The sequence below is a fragment of the Hyaena hyaena genome, unplaced genomic scaffold, assembly GCF_003009895.1.
Source record: "Hyaena hyaena isolate Hyena2069 unplaced genomic scaffold, ASM300989v1 scaffold_1493, whole genome shotgun sequence".
Taxonomy (NCBI): Eukaryota; Metazoa; Chordata; class Mammalia; order Carnivora; family Hyaenidae; genus Hyaena; species Hyaena hyaena.
This window is the reverse complement of record NW_024082125.1, coordinates 62,283-88,105: the sequence shown is the minus strand read 5'-3', so window position 1 is coordinate 88,105 and position 25,823 is coordinate 62,283. Positions and strand designations below refer to the sequence as shown.

Here is a 25,823-nt window from a genome sequence, read left to right as displayed (position 1 = left end):
CATTTTAGACACCTAAGCAGATACTGATATCTTGGAAAAAAGACAGGATGATATAAAAGTGACACTCAGAGAACAAAAATGAGCTACAGAATATTAAAAATATAAGCAAGTAACCTAATAACATTCTGTAAAATGGTTGGAATATAATGTCAAAAGAAACTGCCAAAAAACAAAATGAAGCAAAAAATAAGAAAACAAAAAGCAGAAAATAGGAATAAAAAGAAACTTAAAAAAAAAAACAAAAACAGTTCAAGAGGATGTTCTGCACAATAAAGAAGTGCCAGACAGGAGATTTTTTTTAATGGTGGGCAAAAAAAGGAGAGACAGGTATGAGAAAATCACTCTGATTTTAATACCACAAGAATCAAAATTGAAAAAGCCTACTAAGGGCCCTGAACAATGAACAGTGAAAAAAGGCACACTTCAAATCACAGCATCATGTGTTTTCAAAATATGCTAGGAATGAAGAAAAATTGATACATACAAAAGAGCAATCAGAATGGCATCATATTTCTCAAGAGTAACAGTGAAATCTAGAAAACAATGGAGCAAATGCTTCTCAATTCTAAAAGACTTTCAATGAATTAGTCTGAATCCCCAAGGAATCTATCAAGCAAATAAATACTAAATGATTTAAGGTCTCAAAATTTTCATCTTCCATGCATTCCTTCTCCAGGAAAAACTGGAAAATATACTCCATCAAAACAAAGAATGTAAACCAAGGAAGAAGAAATCAAGAAATCTAAAAACATGCAATTTAGTACAGAAGGTCAAAATGTGGATTCCCAATTGTGATGGTCTTTTGATGTCAAATCAGCTAGGCACAATCCCAGTTATTCAAACACTACTCTAGGTGTTGCTGTCAAGATACTCTGTAGATGTGATTAAAGTCTGTAATGGGTTGGCTTTAAGTAAGAGAGACAATCCTAGACAATCTGGGTGGTCCTGATTCAATCAGCTGAATTAACAGAGCACAGCTGAATGACCACCAAAGCAGGAATCAGAAGAGTCTGACTCTCAGAGATCTAAGACCTTGGCTCGTTGATAATGGTGTCCTTAGAAAAGAAATGGACAGTTTTCTAAATTCTTGCTTTATTTCTATTAACAGAAGTCCAACTTGAATCACTAAAGTGCAAAGCTACTCAATGAGTTCTCAGCCAGGAGCCAGTTTGTACATCTAGAATTCAGAGAATGAAGTGAAGACCAGATCCCCTTGAGAACATACCTTGCTATGTTACCAAATGTTTAATATTAATCTTTCTCCAAGTCTTTCACAAAGGGACGTAGGACCAATTGCCAGAAATACTGTATATTAGGGAAAGGGAAATAATCACTTTTCAGGGATGACTGTCCACTAGCTCTGAACTGACACTAATTCTTAAAGACCCAAAACATCACTATGGTGCATCAGTCAGAGTAGAGGCTTATGAAGGTAAGGAATTAATGGATTTTCGCTCAGGTCTATATCTCACAGTGGGACCAATGGGTCTCCAAATCCATCCTATGGTTATTTATCCAGTTTCAGAATGCATGATTAGAATAGATATACTCAAAAACTATCAGAATTTCAATAGTGGTTCCTGTGGACTAAGGACTATTGTGCTAGCAATGGCCAAGTGGAACCTACTAAAACCACTGTACCGAGGAAAGCGGCAAACCAAAAGCAATACCACATTCCCAGAGGACAGCAGACATTGTTGCCAACCACCAAAAACTTGATCCTCATTTCACTCACCTATTTGGCCTACACATAAAATGAATGGGTCTTGGAGAACAGAAGTAGATTATCATAAATTTAATCAAATAATGACTCAAACTGCACTGCTGTTCCAGTTATGGTTTCATTGCTTGAACAAAGTAACACATCCCCTGTTACCATGCAACCACCGAACTGCCAAGTAATTCTTTCCCTCCATACTTCTTAGTAAAGACCACCAGACGCAGTTTGCTTTCAGTTGACAAGATAATCAAGATGCTTACACTGTCCTACTTCAATTCACATCAATTCTACAGCCCAGTATCATAATTTAGTCTGCAGGAACTTTCATCACTTTTCTCTTCCATAATAAAACATACTAGTTCATTATATTGGTGACACTATGCTGACAAGACTTGGCAAATGAGGAGAAGCAACTACTGTAGATAACACATTAGTATGTCAGAAGTAGAAAATAAATCCAACAGTAATACAAGGGCCTTCCATCTCAGTAAAATTTCATAGGGTACAGCAGTGTGGGGCATGTCAAGATATATCTTCCATGGTGAGGGATAAGTTGTTGCCTCTGGACCCTCCTACTAATGGGAGGGGAAAAAACACAATGCCTAGGGGCCCTCTTTGTATTTCAAAGGCAATTTGATACCCATTTGAGTATGCTACTTCAGCTCACTTACAGAGTGATCTGACAAGCTGCTAGTTTTGAGTGGGCCCCAGAACAATTAAAGGCTAAGTGATAGATTCAGGCTGCCATGCAAGTTGCTCAGCCACTTAGGCCATATGATCCAGCAGATATGATGCGCTTGAAGTGTTAATGGTAGATGGAAATGCTGTTTGGAGCTTTGGCAAGCCCTTAGGATTTTAAAGTAAATATCTGCCATCCTCTGCAAGTAACTATTCTCATTTTGAAAGAAAGCTTTTGGATTGCCACTGAATCTTGGTAGAAGCCAAATATTTAACCAAGGGCTACCAAGTTGCCATGAGACATGAGTTGCCAATCATGAACTGGCTGTTTGTTGTCTGAACCACCTGTCTATAAAGCTGGACATGCACAGTGGCCCTATATTCCCTTTCTGAGACATATTTGAAGGCACATGAAGGGAAGTCATTCCAGTGGGCAGAACTTCGAGCAGTGCACCTGATTGTTTAATTTGTCTGAAAGAGGAAACAGCCAGATATAAGAGTCTATATAAATTCAAAGAACACTGGAAAACTGGTAACAAAGAAATGTGGGAAAGAAGTATGTGGATAGACGTCTCTGAATGGGAAAATAATATAAAGAGACTTGTGTCCCATGTGAATGATCACAAGAGTAACCTCATCAGGCAAGGATTTTAATAAAATGGATAGAGTCAACCATTCTCTGGATACCAGTTATCCTTTTTTGCCCAGGAGGATCATGAACAAAGTGATCATGATATCAGGTTATGCATGGACTTAGTAACACGGACGTTTTCCTCACCAAGGCCAACCTAGCTATAGCCACTGCCAGTTACTCAATTTGCCAGTAGGAGAAAATAGCACTGAGTCTATAATATGACAACATGCCATAGTGATTAGCCAGCTACTCGGTGGCATGTTAAATGCACTGGAATGTTTATATCATGGGAGGAGTAGCACTTTGTTCTTACTGGAATAGATAACCACTCTGGATATGGTTTGTCTTCCCCTGTATGCAAAACAACAGTGGATTTTCAAATGTCTTGTCCATCACCATAGTTACCACACAGTATTGCTTCTGATCAAGAAACTCACTTCACAGCAAATGATGTCTAACAATGGGCCCATTCTGATGGAATTCACTTGTCCTTTCATGTTCCCCATCATCTTAATGCAGCTGGCTTAACAGAGGAGTTTAAGGTATTTGAGGACTTAGTTACAGTGCCTACTAGATGACAATACCTGGTCTGGCTGAGCCAATGTCCTATAGGATGTTATACATACTCTACATCACTGTCCAATATGCAGCCAGGAATTAAATAGAATTGGCTTCACTCACTATTAGTCCTAGTGATCCACAAGCAAAAAGTCTGCCTTCCATCACCATGAACTTGGGTTTTGCTAGTCTAGAGGTCATAGATCTAAAGGTCATAGATCCTTCCACAAGAATACAACAATTCCACTGAACTGGAACTAGAGAATACCAACTAACTACTTTGGGTTCCTCATGCCTTTCAATCAAAAAGCAAACAAAGGACTGTTGTACTGGCTGGAGTGACCAATCCCAATTATTAATGGGAAATTGGGCTGATACAATGCAATGGAGGTAGAAAGATCTCTTAAGCATGTCTTAGTATTACTATATCCTATGATTTAAGTCAGTGGAAAACTAAAACTGGAAGTCCTGCAAGCAAGACTGATAATGGCCCAGAACTCTCAAAATGAAAGTTTGGGTCACCCGGCCAGGAAACAAACAATGACCAGTTGAACCATCTGCTGAAGGCAAAGGAAATACGGAATTAGTAGTGGAATAAGGTAGTTATCAATACCTACAACAGCTACAACCATGTAACCATTTGCAGAAATAAGGATTATGAGTATTTCTTCCTTATTTTTTATGTTTACTTATATATACATTAACCAAGTATTTTTATTTTTTGTCTCTTATCCACTTAACATCTAATACAAAATGGATTAATAAAGTTAACTTAATCTCACAGAATTTAAATCACAGACTATCAAAGAAGAAGAGTGAACTACACCCAAGGACTCTGCATACTCCTCCGGGAAAAACTGAGCATGTTTTTGGTTGTATGCAAGTTGTATCATTTGAACTGGAAATATAACCTTTTTATTATCTTTAGTTGGAGATTAGTATGGTTTAAGGTAGAGTGTATTGGTGCTAAAATGACAAGGAGTGGACTGCAATGGTCTTTTGATGTATCACCATGGCTAGGCTTCAGTCCCAAATTATTCAAACACAAATCGAAGTATTGCTGGGAAAGTATTTTGTAGATGTGATTCAAGTTCATAATTTAATTCCACGTGAATCTGAGTGGACCTGATTCAATCAGCTAAAAGGACAGGAGTCCATCTGAAGCTTCTCTAATCAAAAAGAAATTTCCCAATGGACAACAATCTCAAGCTAAGCTTAAGTATTTTAGACAGCCCCAACTGATGGCCTAGCTTCAAATTTTCAGAATCGTCAAGCCAGCCCACACAGTCACATAAACCAATTGCTTATAATACAGCTCTAACACACATAGACATATAAATACAAACACAAACACACACACACACACACACACACACACACACACAGAGTGGAATATTACTTGGCCATGAAAAAAAATGAAATCTTGCCATCTGCTACAAAATGGATGGATCTATAAGGTAAAATGCTAAGCAAAGCAAGTTGGAGAAAGAAAGGCAAATATCATATGTTCACTCATATGTTGAATTTAAGAAGCCAAACAAACAGAGAGACAAACCAAAAACAAAACAAAACAAAAAAACCACCCCAAAACTCTTAAATACAGAGAATGAAGAGAGGTGGGTGAATGGGTGAAACAGACAAAGAGGATTAAACATACACTTAATAGCGCTGACAAATATAAGAATTGTTGAATCATTATATTGTACAATTGAAACTAATATAAGACTGCATGTTAATTATATGTTACTAAAAGAAGAAAGTGGGCACTTTATTCTCTTCCTTTCAGAAATCCACTAAAGTGACTGAAAAATAATAAAAGGCATAAACTTGAAAAAATGCTCAATGAAATCTCCCAAAATGTCAAGAAACAACTGGAGAGAAAAGAAAACTTTGAGTAGGAAAGCTCATATAATATTACTCAATAATAACATTATTTACATGGTCAACATTACTTACATGGTTATATTACTAACACAATATACTGACTTACCATAAAAAGTAAGCCAGGCTTATAAATAAGGAGAGGGGAAGTGAATTGAGAAAGGGTATAAAAGAAGGTAAATACTTGTTATTCGTAGTTGAAATCCAATATGCATTATCTAAATTTGAGGAATCATGAAATATCATACAGACATTTTATAACTAAATATTAGTTCTAGAGCCCCCTCCACCTCCACCACACCCCCAACCAATTAAGTGCAAGTTAAAAGGAAACAGGAGGTAAGAAGCAATGGGTCAGAGAACTGTTGGTTTTATTTACATTAAATAATTTGACTTTTAAAATAATTACATTTTCTTTGATATAAAAGAAATTAAATAATTCATGTAAATTTTGCATTCTACAGATTGATTTTAGGAAGATATTAAGGAAAGTTAATCTTTTAACAGACATTCAATGCAAATTTTCTTTTTCTATTTCAGTTGTGATGTCAAAACCTGTCAGTAAGTTCTTTCAAATCTCAGATATTCTATGCTGTCATAACATCCTACAAGAGATGTTTCGTGTATACTTTGGCTGTCATTATTAATAGCTTTGTAAATCTGCTGTTTAGAGAAGTGGAGGAAAACAGTAATAACATCTTTAAGTTAGCTTACATGTTTGTTTATGTTTGTTTCTGTAGAGACGATCTCAGGACAAATGGGTAAGTTCCTTTTCTATCTCTTACTGCTAGTACACTTTTTTTCCTAAGGAATGGAAAAACATTTTTGCTCCACTAGTAATTTTCTTAAGTTTATTTTTTAAACTTTTTTTAATGTTTTTATTTCTTTCTGAGAGAGAGACAGTGTGAGCAGGGGAGGGTCAGAGAGAGAGGGAGATACAGAATCTGAAGCAGGCTCCAGGCTCTGAGCTGGCTGTCAGCACAGAGCCCGCCACAGGGCTGGAACCCATGAACCGTGAGATCATGACCTGAGCTGAAGTCAGACGCTTAACTGACTGAGCCACCCAGGCGCCCCCTGTCCTAACAGTTTAAATCCCGTCATTGTAAGTATTACTAGGGTACTAAAAAACTTCATTTTCCTCCATGCACTCTTGGAAACACACGAAATTGAAAGAAAATATTTTTAAGGCAAAATTATGATATCTAAGAAATAGCAACAGAAACAAGCAGATGAAAATTTGAAACAAAACTATTAAAGCTAAAAAGCCAGATGGATGAGTAATTGATTTAGCTATCCACAAAACATGAATCCTAAGCAAATTCAAGAGGGCTAATGATAGATAGTAGAATGAAAAGGCTCAGGATTTCCTGGGTCGACGTAACATTTTAGTCAAGTGTGTGAAGGTGGATATTAAGACTATCCACCTATTAAGAAGGTGGATGATTAGCTGATGATTTGTTAAAATAACTCTATAAAATCATCTCTTCCATTCCTCTCACTCAAGCTTCTACTCTGGTCCCACACTGTAGAGTAGAAGAAAAATGCTATATGCCCAGGAGAGATTAGATCAAAGGAGCCCAGGATACAGGGACTTTCTATACATTTAAAATCAGGGTGATATCTGACAACAGAGGGACAAAGTAAGTCTAGTTCCTACATTTGTTCCCAATGTACTCAGAAAACTCAGAAAGTATAAATAACCCATGTTTGGAGAAAATGAACTACCGCAGAGAAAAGACTGATTCTCTTTTTTTTTTTTTAATGTTTATTTTCAAGAAAGAGAGAGAGCACGCAAGCGTGAACGAGGGAGGGGCAAACAAAGAGGGGGACAGAGGATCTGAAGTGGGTTTCAAACTCACAAAACATGAGATCATAACCCGAGCCGAAGTCGGATGCTTAACCAACTGAGACACGGAGATGCTCCAAAACTGGCTGATTCTTACATGAAAGATCGTTCAGAGAAATCTGACTAGCCCAGGTGGTAATTTGCAGCCATGCACACATTTAATATAAATGGACTCCCAAGGATCATAAGACTGTAAGACAGACTTTAAACCAAAAGACCAAAACTAAACCATCATAAAGTAAATAGGAAGTCAGCAAAACCAAGAAAGTTCAGAGAAAAATGTCAACTAAAAAAATATATTTAAGATACATGAGATAATTCGCTCATAATTCAAGGGTAAAGGTGATATAAAGTACATTCAAGGAAAAAGAGAGATAGGAAATTAAAGGTAAAAGTGACATAATAATCTGTAAAATGGCTGTAAGACGATACACATATTTACAAAGGAGCTTCTGGCATGTTGATGAACACAAGGAAGAAGTGTGGGAAGAACAGTGCGCCCCTTCCCACATACCTACGTGTCTCTTCCATCCAGACATTCATCTCCATTCAGTGAGGAAATGCAACAGCAGACACAATTTCATTAAAGAGGATACTGCAAGACTGATAACTCCCTGAGGGAAAAGATTTTTCTTCAATTCCAAGTGGCTACTAAGGAGAAGAGCAGTGTGGATAAGATTTCTTAACACACGTACTTGAAAAATCCTTGTAGTCAGCACTGTTATCAAGATTGCCTCTGCAAGGGGTGCCTGGGTGGCTTAGTCGGTTAAGCGTCTGACTTTCGCTTGGGTCATGATCTGGCAGTTCGTGGGTTCGAGCCCCGCATCGGGCTCTGTGCTGACTGCCAGCTCAGAGCCTGGAGCCTATTTCAGAGTCTGTGTCCCTCTCTCTCTGACCCTCCCCTGCTCATGCTGTCTCTCTCTCTCTCCTAGAAATAAATAAAAACATTAAAAAAATATATATATATATATATATATAAGATTGCCTCTGCAAATCTGTCACATAACAAATGAGCAGTCTTTGATAACAAAACAAAACAAAACTTCCAGGGAGGCAAATGAAATAAAACACAGAAGATGGGAATAAAACAAAGAAATGGCTCCCAAAAATCTGTTCTTCTTTAACGGGAGAGTAGGACACTTATGAATTAACAACAGAGTGGTATGAAAAGCATATTAGAAGAAGATAAGAGGTGTAGGATATTAAAAATATGAAAGAATTAAATAGAAATATCTGTACAATGCTTGGAAAATTATGTCAATCAAATTCGAGAAAGTCAACTGAACCAAACAAACAAAAAATAGGAATTAAGAGGAAAAAACAGAACAATTCAGGAAGATATACTCCACCTTAACAAGAGTACCAGTCTTAGAGCAAACATTTTTTGATCAAAACACACAATTTTTGTTGGGGGTTAGGGAACGAACAGTCACATAGATTTTCATACTATGAAAGTTAAAATCGAAAGTGTCCACCAGGGCTCTTCACAATAAGTGGGAAAAGGCACCAAGGCACAGCATCATGTATTTCCGGAACACTAGAAATAAAGAAAAGTTGACCAAAACCAGGGATCAGATTTCTCAATAGTAACAGTCAAAATTAGAAAACAATGGACCACTGTTTTCAAATTATAATGTAAATAATTCCAATGGAGAATTCTGTATGCCCCATAATCTTATCAAACAAATGTGGTCAAATGATGTTGTTTTCATAAATGCAAGGGAATAAAAATTTCATCTCCCATGCCCTTATTCAGAAGAAATACGTGAATGTACTCCGTGTAAAACAAAGAAGAGAAACTCAAGAGATAAAAAAAAAAAAAAAGAAAAAAACAAACAAACATGCAATTCAATACAAAGGTCAAATTGTGTCTTCTCAGCTTGTTAGTGACAAAAATCCCAAAATGACTATTATTCGGCAAAAGATGGAACAGTCCAGTTGAAATGCTGGGGAATTTATGGAAGATGTCTTTGAAGGATAAGAACCTGGACAGATGCTTGGATGTGTTTCAACAAACTAAAACACATTAATTAGGCATTAAAACATTAATTAGGCATTAATTTTGGAGCTATATTAGTGATTACTGCAAAGAAAATTAAATGAAAAGATAAAAATATAAATTCTGGGTAATACTAAAACTTTTTAAAGAACTAAAGTTCTTTACTGATAAATTGGTTGCACTTTAATAATATTTATCTGGTCACAGTAACCAAACACAGAATAATGATTTTTAGCAGAAGTTGTGATATGTATGCAAAATGAGAAAACTGAAGCATATGATGTAGTAAGTTAAAAAACCTGAGCTACACGGCATCATGTAGAACCTACTGAAATGTCTCATTTTTCACTCCTAATATTGGTAAATTTGTGTTCTCTTTTTAGCATTCTTGCCAGTGGGTTAATGATCTTCTTTAGTCATTTTTCAAAGAACCAATTTGGGGCCAAAAGAAAATATTAAGAATAAAGAGAAGCATATCAGAGTAATACCAATTATAGAGAAAAGTCAAACATCTGCGTAATTGATATGCCAGAGGAGAAAAGAGAAAGCACAGGGAACAGAGAATACTGTAACAAGGAATTTCCTCAGTACCAAAAAGATATGTTACCACAGATGTAAAAATCCCTATTAACTCCAAACTAGATAAATTAAAAAAATATAATATCTAAGATCCCAGAATAATACTGTTAAGAAACTTAAAAAGCCGGTCTTAAAAGCAGAGAAAATAAATAGTACACCTTCAGAGATAAACTATAAGATTGAGAGCTCTCCCCTCAATAGTAACTAGGTTAAAAGAAAATGAAACCTTCAACATACTGAAAGAAAAAAACTGCAAACATTTAATTCCATACGAAACCTACATATTGTTAATATGAAGCTGAAATAAAAGCAATTCCAGGCCAAAAAAAAGTAAAATTAATTACAAAATTCCTACTAATTCTCCTAGATGAAAGTTCCAAATCTGCTTTATGGAATATCAAATCTGGCAAGGTAAATACACAATCTGAATAACTACTGATGCAAAACAGTAACATCCTGAGGGTTTTTAACATAGATGCTGATGTTTATATTTGTGTATAATTAAAATGAGTAATAACATATAAGCAGAGACAGGGATAAATAAAGTGTGCTTATTTTCTACATAGAGATAAAAATATGAATTCTATCAGACTTTGAGAAACCAAGGTTACAATTTGTAATCTCTATAGTAACAACTAGAAAATACTATACTAATATTATATAAAGCTAAATATAAAGCTAATATAAAGCTAAAGAGGCAGAATATAAAAAAATTTAAAAGTCCACCAATATTATATAAAGCTAAATATAAAGTTAATATAAAGCTAAAGAGGCAGAATATAAAAAAATTAAAAGTCCACCAATATTATATAAAGCTAAATATAAAGCTAATATAAAGCTAAAGAGGCAGAATATTAAAAAATTTAAAAGTCCACCAATAAAAGAAGAGAAGAAAGGAGGAATGAGCCAGTAAGGGAGGGAAGGAAAAAAGCCGGGGAGGGAGAGAGAAATATTACAGGTATTATGGATGGAAAGCATGTAGTAAGATGGTTTTAAGTTCAATTATATCAATAATTCCTTGAATTACAAAATGGATCAACTGCTTACCTTTAACAGACAAGGATAATCAGACTGGATTAAAACACATAAAATAAAACCCACATATTTATTTACAAGACACAAATCTAAAATATGAGGACTGCAAAAAGTTAAATTTAAAGGACGCTGAATATCATAAAACTCTAACCTTTAGACAGTAGTTATTGACATATTAATTTCCGGAATCTAAAGCAAAAAGCATTAGAGATTAAGATGAATATCACACAATGATAACACGTTCAACTGACCAGAAAAATACAGCAATTCTAAACTTGTCTACCAGGTGACCCTTGAACACCTGCAGACCCGGCACAGCAGAAAATCTGGCTCCTAACTTCTGACTACCTAAAAACTGAATAGCCTGTTGAGCTGAAGCCTCATCGATGACATAAACAGTTACTCAAACACATATTGTGTATATTACATATATTATTTACTATATTCTTACAACAAAAGTAAGCTAGAGCAAAGAAAATGTTATTAAGTAAACCAGAAGGAAGAGAAAAACGTATACGTTACTCTACCCTAAAAATCCGGAATAGAGCCACGGCAGGCAAGGAGCAAAGCCGCTTCGAAACCACTGGGCCAGAAACAGCCCGGGAATTCCGGGGACTCCCGGGAGACTTCGCACAGAGCCCCACCTACCAGGAGGGGCAGAGCAGAGGCTCAGCGGGCGGTGAGGCAGCGGCGGAGGCCCTCATCTCCCGCGCGCAGGAGGCCGGCCCCGCAGCGGGCCCAGCAGCCCGCACGGAGCGGGCCCCGCCCCTCCCTGCGCCTCTCTGGCCGCGGCAGCCCCAGCAACCCGAACGACCCTGGTACCCACGCTACCAGCGAGAGGGCCGGGACGGGCGCTGGAAGAGGCAGAGGCTCACCTTGGAGGGTGTCGCCACGCTGTCGCTGGACACCTTGCATTACTGGGACCTGGTGAAACGCACAGGAGGCAGCCACTACGGAGCCGTCCTCTGAAATTTTGGCCTCAGCGCACCCGCACATCTTCACTGCAACTGCAGGATTTGCGAGAAGTAGGATACACACTTCATTGTTCCAGCTCCTGAAGGGGAGCCCGGATAGTAACTACATACACGGTCAACACGCTCAAAGCGCAGCACACCTTCTGTGTAAGAGATGTGACGATCAGAGCTTTTCCACTCACCACTCAAACCCGGGAGGTTTCCCAATCGTCCCACAATGCCAGATGGGGGCACCACCTGCAGTGTGGTCATTGAGGAATTCAGTAGTAGCAACTGGGAGAAAACCAGAAAGGGCCACAAGACCATGTCTAAACAATGAGCTCCTGCTTCTCCTTTACTGAAAAGGAGGAATAATAGAGGCCAACAGCTTTGATGTCCACACTGCACCCTGGGGGTGCTCATCCATATGGCTGACCCAGGCTTCCGGTGCCACTGGCTTGTTGCCATCTCAATTTTTACATTTTGCTCAAGCTATCAGTTTCTTTAGGCAGCACTTTGCCCTTTCTCAGCCCAAATTTTGATTTAGGCTAGTTGACATGCTTCTTTCTCTTCCTAACTTATATGTGACCTTTTAGAAAAATAAATATTTTTAACAGTAAAGCAAAAAAAATATGTAAATGGACCCATGTAGTTCAAACATGTGATGTTCAGGACTCAACTATATATAATAGAATAACCTCAAATATATATAAAAGCAAACCATGAAGGCATAAAAAGAGCAATCCAGAATCATTTGGGAGATTTAAATGTTCTTCTTTCACTGACTGATAAAATATGTACACATAGGCACAAACAGAATAGGAAAGATTCTAACACAATTAACAGATTTGATACCGTAAACGTATATAGAATCTTACATCCTACAACAGCAGAAGGTATATGATTTTCAAATAGAAACAGAACTTTTGAAAAAAATGACCATATGCTACACCATAGATGAAGTCTCAACAATTTTCAGAGAAAAAATTACAAAGTATTTTTTCTGTTACATATGTCACCAACTTAGATTTATTCCAATAATCCAAGATTGCTTTATTATCCAATATCAATCAATGTGATTCACTACATATGTTAAATAGAATGATGCTCCCCTTACCCCAAATATGTCCATGTCCTGATACCTGGAACCCGTATGATACATTGTATGGGAAAAAGGACTTTACAGATGTGATTCATGTGGGATCTTGAGATGGGAAGATTAGCCTGAGTTATCCAGGTGGGCCCAATGTAATCACAAGAATCCTTACAAGAGGGAGGCAGGAGGATCAGGGAAGAGACACAGAGAAGTAGAAATGATGCATTCTGAACATAGAGGAAGAGGCCATGGGACAAGGAATGCAAGCAGCCTCTAGAAGATGGAGAAGGCAAGGAAACAGATTCTCCCCTAGAGCCTCCAGAAGGAACACAGCCCTGTCAATGACATGATTGTGGTCCACTGAGCCTAACTTTGGAGTCAGGACTTCAGGGTTGTTTAAGTCACTAAATTTGTGGCAATTAGTTACAGAAGCATAACAAACCAATACATCACAGATTTAAGGGGGAGAAAAAAACTTGTTTAGCAAACTAGAAATAGACGAGGACACCCTTAATCTGAAAAAGCTTTTTTAAAAAACCTAAGGCAATCTCATATTTAATTTCAAAAACTTTAAGTTCTTCTCAAAAATAAAAAACAAAACAAGGATGCCCAGTATTATCTCTTCTAACCAAGTAGAGCTGGAGGTCTGAGCCATTCAATGAAATTTTTTAAATGAAATATAAGGCATTGACATTTGAAAGAAAAAATCAACCTTGTTTTTTTCAGACAATATGATTATGCATACAAGAAATCCAAAAAACTCCACAGATAAATTTTTAGAATGAATAAGACAGTTTAACAATGTTGCTAAATACAAAGTCATTATCAACAAACTACTATTTTATACACATGTAAAGAAAAATTTAAAAATGAAATTTTAAGAAATAATACCATGTATAGTAGCATTGTAGCAGTAAATACCTAGACATGAATCTAATAAAAGATGTGCAGAGCCTCTGCATAGAAAACTACAAAACTTCACTAAGAGAAATTTAAAAAGACTTAAATAAATAGTAGTCCTATTTATCAATTGGAAAACTCAATATTATAAAAATGATAATACTTCAAAACATAAGCTCTAGATTCAATGTAATCAAAAAGCAAAGAAGCTTAATTTTGTCGAAAATGACTGATTCTAAAACATACTTATCAAAAAGTATTGGTTGGGGGAAGCAAAGAATCATGGAGTACAAGACTTAAAGAAAAACAAGCAGGAAAACTTAGACTCTATCAGTTATTGTCTTATAAAGCAACTGTAATTAAAACAGGCTAATATTGGGGTGAAGACAAATAAATCAGAACAGAAATGTGGATTGAGAAACAATTCCATGAATATCTGGAAACAGGTTTATGAATAAGGTATTGCCTCACAGTATTGAGGCAAGGAAAGTCTTTTTTCAATAAATAGTACTGGATCAATTTAATATCAATATGGAAAATAAAACTTGACCCCTCATTAGTGTAACCAACTTGTCTCATTTGCTCTGAACTTTTGTGTTTTTTTTTTTGTTTTTTTTACAAATAGTTTATTGTCAATTTGGTTTCCATATAACACCCAGTGCTCATCCCCACAAGTGCCCTCCTCCATGCCCATCTTCCCCCTCCCCCGCACATCCATCAGTCCTCAGTTTGTTTCTCAGCATTCAAGAGTCTCTCATGGTTTGCCTCTCTCCCTTTCCCCCACCATTTCCCCNCCTCCCCCGCACATCCATCAGTCCTCAGTTTGTTTCTCAGCATTCAAGAGTCTCTCATGGTTTGCCTCTCTCCCTTTCCCCCACCATTTCCCCCCTTCTTCTCCCCCATGGTCCTCTGTTAAGTTCCTCCTAATCCTCCTATTCGGGCACCCTCCTACACTGTTGGTGGGAATGCAAACTGGTGCAGCCCCAAATAGTGTGGAGGTTCCTCAGGAGAATGACAATAGAACTCCCCTCTGACCCAGCAATAGCACTGCTAGGAATTTACGCAAGGGATCCAGAAATGCTGATGCATAGGAGCACATGTACCCCAAATGTTCATAGCAGCACTCTCAACAATAGCCAAAACATGGAAAGAGCCTAAGTGTCCATCAACGGACGAATGGATCAAGAAGATGTGCTTTGTCTATACTATGGAATACTACATGGCAATGAGAAAGAATGAAATCTGGCCATGTGTAGCAACATGGATGGACCTGGAGGGTGTTATGCTGAGCGAAATAAGTTAGGCAGAGAAGGACAAATATCATATGTTTGCTCTGAACTTTTCAATTTGGCACTGAAAGTTCTGCATCCTAGGAATTCCTTTCAGTCCTTGGCAAATTGGGCTGGTCACTCAGTCTGTAAGTCACATCATACACAAAATCAGTTTTAGCCAGATTAGCTCTAAATGTGAAAAGTGAACCAAAAACGTTTACAGAAGGATTACGTAGAATGGCTTGATGACCTTAGGTTAGGAAAGAGCAGAAGACAAAAAGCAGCAACTCTAAAATAATGATGTTGATATATACTAAAAGTAAGAACTCTGTTCATCAAAAAGCATTTTCACAGTTAAAGGGGAAGACACAAGAGCTGGAGAAAATATGTATAACCCATATACCTGAAAATGCACCAATATCCACAACACAAAGGTTTCTATAAATCAATATGAAATAGATAAATAGCTCAATAGAAAAAATCACCAAGAGGGTTGAAAATGTACTTTACTAAAAGGAACATCCAAATGGGCCCAAGAAAATAAATGAAAGAAAAAATATAAAAAGGAGATGTGCTTAGTAGCTTCACCATTGGGAAAATACAAATATTGATCACAATGAGATAACTTACACACTTACAAGGATGGCTAAAATTAAAAAGACAAACAATTCCAAGTGTTGGTGAGAATAGGACGCAATAGAAACTACTACGAATGGGAGTATAATTGATGTACACTAAAGTTAAACCACTTTATGACCAAGAAACTCTACTCCTGAATTTATCTAAGATTTATTAGCTATATACATTGCACACCAAGATAAATGGGCAAAAATGATCAAAGCAGCATTATTCCTGATAGTCAAGTACTAAAAACAATCCAAAGGTGCCTGGGTGGTTGAGTGGGTTAAGTCATCAACTCGTGATTTCGGCTCAGGTCATGATTCACTGTTGGTGGGATCGAGCCCCACATGGGGATCCAGGCTGAGAGCACCGTGACTGCTTGGGATAACCCAAATGTCCACCAACAATAGAAAGGATAAATAAATTGTGGTATAGTCATACAATGAAACACTATACCACAATGAAAATAAACTATGCTGAAAAGCAATAACAGGAGAATCTCACAAACCTAATGTCAAATGAAAGACACTAGATCAAAGGGGGAAAAAGGTACTCCATGATTGCATTCATATAACTTTCAAAGCCTACGGTTTTAGAAGTCAGACTTTTATAACCGTTGGAGGAAGGAGAGTGGAGTCAGTGATTTGAAGATGCCTGAAAGATGAGCTACTACTATTGTTTTATTTCTAAATATGAGTGGCAGTTACATAGGTATGCTCACCCTGGGATATGTCATTGATAGGATAGATATAGATATAGAAAGAATAGATGTTTCTGATTTGGGCACTATTCTCTCTGTATTTATACTTAAATACAAAAGTGTTTTTTAAAGATGGAGTTACACGAGATGTATACTGCAAAACACATTTTAAAAACTTTTACATTTGTTACTATTACAGAAATAAAAGCCAAATAGTTTATGTGAATTTTTTAATGTACTTCTTAATTTTTACCATAAATTATCATCAGAGAAAACTGTATTCCATCCTAGGGAAACTTACAATATTGTATTTATTTGTGTTTATGTTTTAGTTCAGAACATAACCACGTGTTCTTTATCTCTGATAGTGTATAAACTTGTATACATGAATTTTGAACTCTGACCATTACCAGATTCAGTCATAAAACTGAAAAAAGTGTGTTATTCAGGTTTACTTTAGCACTCTAAATATATGTTTTCCTCTCCTCCCTCCTGAAACTGTGCTAAAATTATAGTAGAAGGATATCCTGGGGCATAAATTCACACAAATAAACCAAGTAAAGAAAAGAAAAAAAAAGAGAGTGAGAGAGAGAGAGGCAGAGATAAACTTCACAAAGAAATTTTAAATTACCAAAGAAATAAGGAAATGTGACCAAAGTATACTTTTTTTGGCTCAAGAGTAAAGTATTTACATAGACAAAAGAGCATGAACATTGACTATCGACTTAGCCAAAAATTATGACTAGATGACACCAGAAGAAAAAGAGAGAGGAGTGTTATGAGTGGCAGGTAAAGTTAAAAACACATCATGCATAATAGTTAATCAATAAATAACCTGTAAATTTGAAGAATCAAGAAATAGCAATTTAAGAATTTTAAGTAAAACAGATGAAAATAACATGAAAAAAACATCTAAAAGATTTGAAAGTGTTCTCCTCAAAGGGGAGGGAATTGGGAGTATGAAGCAATTAGTCAAGAGCCAACTTTCATAATGGGCCAAGGAAACTTGTAATTTTTAAAATATATATACTTTATTACAGAAAATTCCATTTAAAAGTTTTTTCATGTGGGGCACCTGGGTGGCTCAGTAGGTTAAGCGTCTGACTTTAGCTCAGGTCATGATCTCACAGTTCATGAGTTAAAGCCCCGTATCGGGCTCTGTGCTCACAGCTCAGAGCCTGGAGCCTGCTTCAGATTCTGTGTCTCCCTCTCTCTCTGCCCCTCCCCTGCTTGCACGCTGTCTCTCACTCTCTCAAAAATAAATAAACATTAAAACAATTTAATTTTTTATATGAATTTTACATTTTACTGAAAAAAGACACTGTTGAGGTACCTGTATTCTCCTCTTCATAGAATAACACTTATTTATCTTATTTGTATTTGTATTTCAGTTAAAACTAAAGGACCACTCATAAGTAAATTCGTTTTCAGTTTCTCAGATTGATCTCCTAGTTGTTTCAAAATCATTTTGCTCTCTCTGATTATTATTTCTGGTTTTAAAAATTACCTTGAAAATAATTCTTTAGAAGGAAAGAAAGTCTTTCAATCAGACTACGCTTAAGTCTTTTATTTTTGTTTGCACTTTAGTTAAGTCCCCACAATCTATTACTCAGTTCCTTTTTCAACTTTTATCTCTAATGTGCTTTAGTCTACTAATGGTGGGAAAGGCTTCTTTTTGCACACTCAGGCTTTTATCATCTCCAACTGCAAAACCACATATGAGAAAAGAATTAAAGAGGGCTTCAGGAGGATGTAACAGTTCAAGCACATTCATTTCATCCACTCTTAGGAGCACAGAAAGTGAACAGCTAAGGCAATAAAATGGCATAAAACTGAAAGAACCAATCAAGCAGTCGGTTAAAAAAAAAGGAAAAGATTAAGTGGTGGCAATACAAAGAGTTGTACATTAAGCACAATATAACCAAGTGTAATATATGCCTTAGCTGTGGAGATATGCTGGGTTATGACAATGTATCACTGGATATATTTATTTAGCAAAAATTGTGACAAACTATATTGGAAGGATTGGAGGAGGGGATGTACATGGTGGGGGAAAGAGGAAACAGTAATATTTAAAAGCTTGGTAAGAAAAGAATACAAAAACACTAACTCAAAAAGATAAATGCATCCCTAAATTTACTGTAGCATTATTTACAATAGCTTAATTATGGAATACACACACACACACACACACACACACACACACACACACACACTGAAATACTACTCAACCATCAAAAACAATGAAATTTGCTATTTGCAACAACATGGGTGAATCTAGAGGCTATAATGCCAAGTGAAGAAAGCCAGAAAAAGACCAAATCATACCATATGATTTCACTCATATGCGGAATTTAAGATATAAAACAAAGAAAAAAGAGAGACAAATCAAGAGGCAAACTCCTAACTATGGAGGACAAATTGATGGTAACCAGAGGGAGGTGGGTAGAGGGATGGATGGGTGAAGTAGGAGAAGGGGAATACATGTACACTTAGTGTGATGAGCACTGAGTAATGTATAGAATTGTTGAATCACTAGATTGTACACTTGAAATTAATATATTAGTTAGCTATACTGGAAATAAAATTTATTTATTTTTATTTTTTAATTTTATTTATTTATTTATTTTGAGAAAAAGAGAGAGAGAGACAGTGAGCAGGGAAAAAGCAGGGAAGGAAAGAGAGAATCTCAAGCAGGTTCTGCACTGTCAGCACAGAATCCGACACAGGGCTCAATCCCACCAACCGTGAGATCATGACCTGAGTAGGTATCAAGAGCCAAAAAAAAAAAAAAAAAGTCTGATGCTTAGCCAGTTGAGCCACCAAGAGGCCCCTGAAATTAAAATTACTTTTAAAATGTCAAGCCTGGTAAGAAGTCAAATATTAAGATGGAATTTTATAAATCAATATAAAACTCTATAGATATGTTATTTAGAAAAGCAGATGTAAAAACTCAAGAAAGTAACAAAAGGGTGTTAAAAGTGGTTCCTTCCAAGGATGAAAAATTGGAAAAAAAAAGGGATGGGTCAGAATATTGCAGTTTTCTTATGTTTATAAAATGAAATGAAGTTTTAAAATATATATTACTTTCATAAAACTGAATTATAAATTTTAGGATCAGGTGAATTTTTAAATTTTTTAATGTTTTATTTATTTCTGAGAGAGAGAGAGAGAGACAGCATGAGTAGGGGAGGGTCAGAGAGAGAGGGAGACACAGAATCTTCAACAGGCTCCAGGCTCTGAGCTGTCAGCACAGAGCCTGATGCGGGGCTCGAACCCACAAACTATTGAAATCATGACCTGAGCTGAAGTTGGACGCTTAACCGACTGAGCCACTCAGGCGCCCCAGGTGAATTTTTAATCTACTGGATTTTTAAAAGATTTGCAGAAAAGGCTAGTCTCCTCTTAGACCAAAACCACCTATATCTTTAAGTATTATATTTTAGTAAATACAATGGAACCCAGAGAAGTTCTTTTCCAAATATATTTTGATCTTCTACAGTGTCTGAGGAGCTTTCATTTTTTTTTTATTAAAAAAAAAGTTAATGTTTATGTGTTATTTTGAGAGAGAGACACCACACAGAGCATGAATGGGAAGGGGCAGAGAGAGAGGGAGACACAGAATCCCAAGAAGGCTCCAGGCTCTGCACCATCAGCACAAAGTCAGATGTGGGGCTCAAACCCATAAACCATGAGATGATGACCTGATCCGAAGTCAGATGCTCAACCAACTGACCACCTAGGAGCCCAAAGGGGTTTTCACTTCTAACCTCCCACATGTTTAATATTCACTCTTATCTCTTCATTCCTCAGAATTCTGCTATATTGTTAATATTTTTAATATAATCATTTCTTATATATAAAAATAGGAATAACATTGGTCTATAAAAAAGTTCCTTAAGAATGTCAATATAGGGGTGCCAAGGTGACTCAGTCGGTTGAGCGTCTGACTTTGGCTCAGGTCATGATCTCACAGTCTGTGAGTTCGAGCCTGCATCAAGCTCTGTGCTGTCAGCTCAGAGCTTTATGTATAACACTCAAAAAAAAAAAAAAAAAAAAAAGTCTAAGAGACTCAGACCAGTATGGAAATAATGATGCCAAATTGACAAAAAGGTGATTTTTCAAAGCAAGACTAGATCCTGATTCTTGGGGGCAGCTCCTGGCTCCACTAATTATTAGCTGTGTGACTTTGAGTAAAATCTATGTGCAGAATCTTCACCATGGGCAACTGAAGTTAAATAATTTTAATAACATAAAGCTCTTATACAAGTGCTTGGCACCTGGTAATTTAATCAACATAAATAGCCTGATATTAGTGTTCTAAGATAATTTAAGCCTAAACAAAGTTCTTATCAAGTATGCTAGCAAACCACATCATACTTACTCTCTTTTGTTTTATTTTAGGGAAATATTCAGCAGCCACAGGTAAGTTTTGCATTCATTAACTAATGCCCTTTACCATTTAGAATTATGAGAAATATTTGTAAACTCTACCTTAAATAAATTCAGCTTTTCACATATAAGAGCACTTATTTGCTTTAACTTCTCTCTTCCCTTCTCAGAAACTTATTTAGCATAAAAATTTAATTGTACTCATAAAATGAAAAAGAATAAATATAATCTAACTGTAAAGATAAAAACATTTTGTCCTTGGCTCATAGTACCAAGTATTGGAAGGTTTGGAGTGCTATTTCTTGACAGAGATAAGAATGTTAAGAAGATCCTTAATCTTCTATCAATCAAACCACCCTAATTTATTTGTGTTTGTATTTTAGGAAATATTGAGAGCATCCTCAGTAAGTTTCATTACCATTTCTCAGTTTGAATGGTTTCTGAACACCAAAGTGTATGAAGACCTTTTGCAAAATCTGATCATTAGCATATCAAGCTCTGCAAATCTTAATATTACTTCTCATTCCACATTGTTTTCCATTAGTCAGATTTTGTAGATTACTGATAGTATCCAGGAAATTTTAATTGCATTGATTAACTAAAAGAGGAAAAACAGAAACCTTAACAACCATTTGAAAAAATATACATTCTAGGGGCGCCTGGGTAGCTCAGTTGGTTAAGCATCCAGCTTTGGCTCAGGTCATGATCTCACCCTTCATCAGTGCAAGCCCCACCATTGGGCTCTGTGCTGACAGCTCAGAGCTTAAAGCCTGCTTTGGATTCTGTGTCCCCATCTCTCTCTTCCCTCCCCCTCTCATTCTCTGTATATATACACACACATGTATATATATTCTAGGGTGCCTGGGTGGCTCAGCCAGTTAAGCATCTGATTCTTGGTTTCCCCTCAGGTCATGATCTCACAGTTCCTGAGTTCCAGGCCCACATCAGGCTCTGTGCTGATGGTGCAGAGCCTGCTTCAGATTCTCTCTCTTTCCCTCTCTCTCTGCCCCTCCACTGCTCACTCCCTCTCAACATAAATAAACTTAAAATTTTTTTAATAAATAAAAATATACATTCTATATATTATAAATGAGGAGAGTCCAGTTTGGAGAAAAGAGAGAGGGGTGATAGAAAAGAGCATAATGTTCTATCTACTACTTTCCCTAAGTAATTTCAACCTCATCTTTGCACTGGATAGAATACAAAAGTAGCTAAAGCCTGTATCTTCAAAAGCAAGATCCACAAAAGAGAAAGCACAATGAAAGCCACCAAAGGGGTCAACTTTTTTAAAATGATAGGAAACTTTCACCTCTTTTAATTATCTTTTAAAAAACATAATTATCTCCCATTTAAAAAATTATTTGAATATCTCTTCTGTGAGGTGCCCATTGAAGTCCATGACTGACAACTTTATCCTAATCCTGAAGTCTATCTTAATTCCTTTATTTTATACCTTTCTATGTCCTAAACATACTCCATTTTTTTTTTTCCTTTTAGGTTTTAGCTCTTAGCAGAAACTTGATCATTCATTAGTAAATTACCTTCTAAAGTCCATTAGATTTGAATTACTTTTTTCCCCTTATTTCTGTTTCTGGTTCCTGTTGGGAAAAATTATTTATTCCTTAGCAATCACTGCATTCAATAAATAGAACAGAATCTTAAGGAAAAATTAAAGTACATTAATTAATAGATGGTACTAATAAGAGAAATGCTGTCCTAGGTAGTTAATTCATGTAACAGAAAATACAAATTAAATATGCAATGACTTAGTATCTATTGTATATGAGATTAACAAAACCCAATGTTGGTGGGATTATAAGGGAATAGATATGTTATTCATGTTTTTAAGAGAAAATACTGTATACTAAGACAAAATCTAGCAAAAATCTTAAACACATAGCTCTAGAGGAATAGCTAAGCAGAATGTAGTTAATAAATCCAACATACTTTATATTATAATTAGGAAAAACAATTGTGAAGATGGTTAAGTCTAGACTCTACAATGTAATAAAGAAAAGAATTTAAACTTACATGTACACTGTAATCAAAATAGGAAAACATGCACCCCAATGTTTATAGCAGCATTATCAACAATAGCCAAAATTATGGAGTAGCCAAATATCCATTGACTGATGAATGGACAAAGAAGATGTGGAATAAATTGTGTCTTTATAAACTTTGGAAACCTTATAGTGTTTTATTATATTGTGAATTCATACAAAAGATTTTTTAATTTTGTTTTATATTTGAGGCTTTCCTCTAACATTTTTATTGTTCAACCAATTACATACATAATTCAAAATGTTATGGAATTATAGTAAGGTACATCAATTTCCTACAGCAGCTTTTGACTCATTAGAATTACTCCTTAATATTTCATATTCTACTATGTCATTTTTATTTGTTTTTTATTGATTCTATTATTTATCTGTAAGGTACTTGTTTTTTTTATTTTAAATTTTTTGACATCCAAAAAACTGTACATAGTTTACATACACAACTTGATGAGAGATAACTATACATCCATGAAACCATCACCACAATCTGTACCATTAACCATCAAGAGTTTCATCTCTTTTATCTTTTTTTTTGTAATAAGAACAATTAACATAAGATCTACCCTTGAAACACATTTTGAAGCATACAATCAAAGTGACTATAGCCACTATGCTGTATAGATCTCTCAGACTTATTCATTTTGTATAACCAAAAGTTTGTACCCTTTGATTAATTAATATCTCCCCATTTCTCCTTCTTCCTAGCCCACGGTAATCATCATTCCACTCTTGCTATTATGAGCTTGACGATTTTAGATTTTACATGTAATTAAGATCATGCAGTATTTGTACTTGTATGTCTGACTTCACTTAGCATAATGCCCTCCAATTTTATTCATGTCACAGACAAGAGGACTTTCTTCTTTCTAATGGCCAAATAATACTCAATTGTATACATATTCCATATTTTCTTTATCCATTCATCTATCATTTATATTGCATCCATGAATTGGCTATGGTGAATAATGCTGCAGTAAACATGGGAGTGCAGGGTTCTCTTCGTGATACTGATTTCTTTTAGATATATATATAGAGAGAACTAGGCTTGATGGATCATTTGGTGGTTTCATTTTTTGTTTCTTGAGAAAACTCCATAGTGTTTTCCATAGCGGATGTAGAATTTACATTCCCACCAACAGTGTATGAAGGCTCCCTTTTCTATATATCCTTACTAACACTAATTGTCCTTTTTTTATATCCATCAGAACAGATGTGAAGTGCTATCTCATTGTGGTTTTTATTTGCATTTCCCTGATGATTAGTGATGTTGAAAACATTTTCATACATGCTGATCATTTGTATGTCTTCTTTTAAGAAACGTCTGTCTAGGTCCTTTGTTTTTAATCTGGTTATTTTTGGTTGTTATTGTTGTTGAGTTGTATGAGTTCCTTTAATATATTATACATTAACCCTTTATCAGATACATAATTGGCAAAATTTTCTCCTAATTTGTAGATTAAAATTGCTTCATTATTTTACATGTGGATATCCACTTTTCCCAACATCACTTATTGAAGAAACTATTCTTTCCCCCACTATGTATTCTTGGTTCTTTTGTCAAAGATCTGTTGACCATATATGGGTGAGATTATTTCTGGACTCTATTCTGTTCCATTGGTCTGTATATCCATTTTTATACCAGTATCACACTATAGCTTTGTATTACATTTGGAAATCAGAAAGTGTATTCCTCCAACTTTGTTATTGCCCAAAATTGCTTTGGTTTTTTGAGGTCTTCTGTAGTTCCATATCAATTTAGCATTATTTTCTGGAAAAAAAAATGTCAGTGGGATTCTGATGGGGATTAAACTGAATCTGTAGATCAGATTGTTTTGGGTAGTACAGACATTTTAACAATATTAATTTTTCCAATCCATGAAAATAAATATCCTTCCTTTTATTTATGTCTTCTTTAATTCCTCTCATCAGTGTTTTGTGGTTTTCACTGTATACGTATTTTTACCTTCTTGATTAAGTTTATTCCTACGTATCTTTTTTTAATACAATTGTAAATGATATAGTTTTATTAATTTCCTTTTCAGGTAAATCATTAATGTATACAAGTGCAACTGATTTTTGTATGTTGATATTCTATCCTGTAACTTTGCTGACTTCATTTATTAATATTAATAGCTTTCTGAAGAGTTAGTGAAGTCTTTAGGGTTTTCAACATACTGGCTCATATCATCTGTAAGCAGAGACCATATTACTTCTTCCTTTCAGATTTGGACACCTTCCATTTCCTTTTATTTTCTATTGCTCTGGCTAGGACTTCTAGTACTATGTTAAATAGAAGTGGTGATAAAGAGGGGATCCTGGGTTGGTTAAGCATCCAACTTCAGCTCATCACTGTGAGTTTGAGCTTCCCATTGGACTCTCTGTTGTCAAAATGGAGACCACTTTGGAGCCTCTGTCTCCCTCTCTCTCTGCCCCTTCCTCTATACTCTCTCTCTTTAAAAAATAAATAAACATTTTTTAAAAAAAATAAGCAGTGAAAAAGAGAGGGGAAAATCAAGAGGTGTCCATCAAAAGGGGCAAAGTTTCAGTTATGCAAAATAATTCAGTTCTAGAAATTCACTGTATAACCTAAGGCCTATGATTGACAATATTTATTGTATACTTAAAATTTTGCTAAGTAAATCTTATGTTAAGTGCTTTTATGACAAAAATAGGAAAAAATATATATACATATAAATTTTTTGATCAAGCATTTTATTCTATTCTTTCTCCACCTTCTACCTTTCTTCTCTTTCTTATCTTCCTCTCTCTTTATCTTGATTTAGCTTTATATCTTTTTTATTATCTGTTTGGATTTCTTTTCTCCCCTTCTATGTTTCTCTTTTTATGGGATCAGATCCACTCCCCTTTCCTTTTTTCCCCAGGGTTACTTCAACAAACAAATT

At 35.7% G+C, this 25,823-nt stretch overlaps 1 long non-coding RNA gene across 1 annotated transcript in view; it reads left to right on the top strand.

The window, feature by feature from the left end:
- Positions 1-21,245: 21,245 nt before the first annotated feature.
- LOC120225726 overlaps positions 21,246-25,823 on the top strand; it is a 46,636-nt gene continuing 42,058 nt past the window's right edge. Inside the window, exon 1 of the long non-coding RNA XR_005526876.1 lies at positions 21,246-21,267. This is a non-coding gene — a long non-coding RNA (uncharacterized LOC120225726). The remainder of the gene's footprint in view (positions 21,268-25,823) is intronic.